The sequence below is a fragment of the Rattus norvegicus genome, chromosome 13, assembly GCF_036323735.1.
Source record: "Rattus norvegicus strain BN/NHsdMcwi chromosome 13, GRCr8, whole genome shotgun sequence".
Classification (NCBI taxonomy): Eukaryota; Metazoa; Chordata; class Mammalia; order Rodentia; family Muridae; genus Rattus; species Rattus norvegicus.
In genome coordinates, this window is record NC_086031.1 from 59,774,444 (window position 1) to 59,778,944 (window position 4,501).

At 35.0% G+C, this 4,501-nt stretch overlaps 1 pseudogene; it reads right to left on the reverse strand.

The window, feature by feature from the left end:
* Window positions 1–3,667: 3,667 nt before the first annotated feature.
* On the reverse strand, window positions 3,668–3,959 carry LOC108352645 (non-histone chromosomal protein HMG-14 pseudogene; annotated as a pseudogene).
* Between the last annotated feature and the right edge of the window lie 542 nt (window positions 3,960–4,501).

A 4,501-nucleotide genomic window follows, 5' to 3' on the forward strand; every position in this document is an offset into this window, starting at 1 on the left:
TCATGGGATCAATAGAATTAAATGATTCTCACAATGTCTGCACCAGTGATGGAGTTAAAATACACACTTGGACAATATATGTCAAGAGGATGCATTGCTCTATTTCAAGAGAGTATTATGTAGGGCAAGACTCACAGAAATGTAAATTTCTATTACCATTGTATTGAAAGCACATGGTTAGATTGCCTTAATTTCTGTCATAGGTATGTTGATAATTAAGATTTGAAAACCAAACCGGGAAAGGGAATAACACTCGAAATGTATATAAGAAATACTCAAGTTAATAAAAAAAAAAGAATAAATATCAAAAGGTTTGCATATAGAATAGTGGATAATTTCTTTCTTTGTTTTTAATGATATGTTTAAATAGACTGATTAACCAACTTACTTTTTGGGTCACGGGTCTGTATAAAAAGAATAATATTTTAACATTTGTACTATATTACATGTTGAGAATTGCTGGTGATTTCAGAAAAAATTGTAAAAGTTAAAGTTAAGCAAAATGACTGGCTGACCTAAAGTCATTTTCCCCTAGTGAACAGGGTGTAAGTGACTAGGAGAAAGGAAGAGGGTGAGTGTAATGGAAAAGGGATACCATAGCACAGCTAAAGAGAGAAGGAATAAGAATAACACATACACATTTGCTGAATTGCCAAATATAAAAATAGTATTCTTTTTTGAAAAAATTTATTGCATAAGTGTTTTCAAGGTTTAGTCAATATTATAAAGTTGTGTACTTAGACAAAATTAAAATTCTATTTGATGGAACATAAAGATAAACACTTCAAGATTAAAAATATATTTGGCAACACAATTTCGCTATTCTTAAAGAAGTGTGTATTAAATTATCATACAATTGATTTATGCTGGTGAAAATGCTGATTTTATACAAGTCGTGGAGAGTCTATACAACATATCAATAGCATCACAGAGCACACGGAAAAACTTTTGTGGGAGTAGTTTTTCAAAGATAAAAATGCTAAACATTTCAATGCACATATAGCATATTTAATTTTACTGCACTAACTGTTAAGCTCTAGAGTTGTAGAAGATCTTATAATGTTGAAATGATATGGAATAATAGAATTTTATATGTGACTACTAGGCTTATTTTAGTATTCATGACTACAAGTGTAAAGCTCTTACATTCAATGTGTTAATGTGACTATTCCTGGTAAAATTTAATTTCTCCAGTGGAGTCTTACTGAGTATAGAAACCACACTAAAAAGCAGTCTCCATACCTACAGTGGATGGCCACCATACACACAAAAATTCAGTAGAAGTTTTGAAAGAATCATTGTCTCACAATGCCTTTTCTGGTTTACTTTATCGATGTTTATATGTTGTGGTTTTGTAAGTTTCTTAAATTTTTATTTTTAACCTTTTTAGTTCACTTGTTTGTTTTGTCTTCTTTTGGTTTGTCTTCATTAGATCTTACTTTATTATTTATTTATTATTTATATTAGATTCCTATTGTTTTCAAATGAAAGAGCAATGGATATGAGGATTCTGGTGTGTGACTAGGTGGAAAGGATCTTGTAGTAGTTAGGTGAGGGGAAACAACAATCAATATATGAAAATTTCAACATCTGTTAGTCATTGTTTTGTTTTCCTTTATTATTTAGTTTATATATAACATATATATATATATATATATATATAATCTATGTGGGTATTTTGCTTGAATGTATGTTTCTATACTCATAAAGGCTAAATTTAAACTCTAAGCCCACTCCTAAGGACAACTTCCTGGAATTTTAGGTACTTTTGTTCATGTAAGATAACAACTCATATGTTTTCCCCTTTTCCCTTCACTAAACAAGGATGGTTGCTCAACAGTACAGTGTGTGCCTGATCACAAGTAGGCTGGAGGTACATAGGTAGGAAGTATGTCAGGATACATGCTTCCCTCTGATTGGAGGAAGGTGGGAAGTACCTTGAAGAGTTCACCCTTATCAGCACCTGACTTAACTAATAGGAGTGCCATTCTCTGGGAATTCTTGATATAGATCTAATCAGTATCCATTTTCCTGGCCAGTATTAAACAATGTTTTCTTTAAATGAAAAATTCTGAATTTGGTCATTCTTCTGACAATTCTCGGTTTAATCCAACATGTGCATGTGTAGTCCCATGAAGGCTTCCAAATGGCAATGGATCTCTGCAACTGGGATTCAAAAAGATTGTGAACTACCTATGTTCTGGTTGCTGAATATGGAAGCAGGTCACCTATAAAAGTATTCAGTGCTCATAATTGCTGGGTCATATGTTCACCCTTGTTTGTTGCTTTCTTATGGATCATTTGATATCATTTTTGCTTATAAATATAGCATTGAGTGATTTTACTATTCTTTTTAGAACACAAAGCATGTTTCTTTATGTTTTTGATACACGTTGGTAAAAGTTATTGTGATTGTAAAATATTTTTAAGGATTATTAATGGGAGAAGACCATGTCCAATGAATAGTTTCTGGTTTCCTCAACAATGAGGGCTGGTCAAATTAAATCCTGATATGTAATACCAAAGATGCCTTGGGGGAGATACATAGTTCATCGTTTCGCAGAACTATATGAAATCATTCCCCTACCCCTTGACTATAGAAAAGTCACACAGACATAGAGAATGACTGACATTGATGTCAGCATCCTCATTTCAATTTCAAGGAAGGTCCCTTTCTCAATGCATGAAGAGACAATTCAATGCCTTTTCTTTCTTTCTTTCCTTCTTTCTTTCTTTCTTTCTTTCTTTCTTTCTTCCTTCCTTCCTTCCTTCCTTCCTTTCTTTCTTTCTTACTTTCTTTCTTTCTTTTTTTCTTCCTTTCCTTCTTTCTTTCTTTCTTTCTTTCTTCCTTTCTTTCTTTCTTTTTTCTTTCATAACTGAGATTTTATTGGTCAAGGAGCAGAGTACATAGACATTCCAATTCTTCTCACAGGTACCTAAACTCTGAAGAGCCATATACTGTGCTCACATACCCAAATTCTGAAGAGTCACACTGTGTTCACATATGCAAATGAAGAGCTACATATTGTTTTTCTTTGAACTTATCCCCATGATGTTGCAGCCTCAAACTTGGCAAGTTTCCTTAAGACCTCTCACAACAACCAAATGCTCATAATCCTCAGTTCCAACAATTCACAATTTTATGCCACACACAATACATACTCAAAATTTCTATCTTTCACAGCACATTATCACAACTGTTAGGATAATGGACTGCCATGACCACAGACATCACAGGGTGAGGACCAAAGACTGGCTCTCTTAAAAAATGGTTCTACTATAAACACAGGACCAGATATAACTGGAAATATTCCAAACACAAATGAACAACTGAGACTACAAATTGCCATTTAGTATGCTTTGTATGGAAGCATATAAAACTAGCCCCCTCTATGGAAGCTATGGTAACCTCTGAGATAGTCACAGCCTCTCCTGATTCAGTATCCTGCTACTTTCTGGTTGTACCAAAAAATAAACAACCAGCAAATAATTTAACCTCTTTAAAAAAAAGATTTACAGTTAAAATGGGATGAGGTGGGAGTCCCTCACTTTTTAAAAGTGTTTCAAGAGCTACTAAAAAACTCATATTTACAAAACGGTTGTTTAAGATATTCCTCTGGATTGTGTGAGAAGGGAGGCAGCGACTACTGACAGATGTGATGGATGATTAGTTGGACTTGGCTTTTTGCTCTTGTTCAGAGGCTGGATTCTGATTTTCTGTCTCTCCATTTTCTGCAGGCAGATCTGTAGTTTGCTGGTCAAACACTTCAGCCTGTTTGCCCTTCGCTTCCCTCTTCTCCTTTATCTGCACTGTTTTTGTCTGATGCTTCATCCTTTTCTGCGGCCTTTTTTGGCTTCATGTCTACCTTGGCAGAGGCAGGCTTGGCCAACAGCCTTGTAGAGCAGTGCTTAGGCTCTGCCTTCACTGCTCCATCCTCTCTAACCTTCCTCTTGGGCATCCTGGCAGCACAGGGTGTGAGAGAAGTGCAAGACAGGATCAGTCAAGGAGCTGCTCAGCCTATGGTGGGAGAACCCGATGGAACCGGATTGGAGCCTGCCCCCTCAATGCCTTTTCTAAAGAAATAGCATCTCACAGTTTGGGAAGTTGGGTTTTTCTTTAATGTGTAACAGCAATGTACATGTTCACTGACCTAGGCTTTATCATGTATCACCTGGAGATTTAAGTTTAAGAATTAAAATCGTCTCAGAATGCTACCTTCTTTCAGAGTTGCCTTTCTACTTTCTCATTAAGTACGCAAAAGCTTTATGAAATTTTAATTTTAAAAACATCCAATAAATAAGAATATTTTTGTATAAGCACCCTATTCAACTTAACAAAAATTCTTGAATAATCCTTAAGTGATGCACTTTGGGCACTCATATATAGCGTGAGTTTGGACTACATTGCTTTATGCGTCTGGAAGGTCTTTGGATCTGTGAATGAAAGACATACACACACACACACACACACACACACACACACAAGCTTTCTTTTTATTTT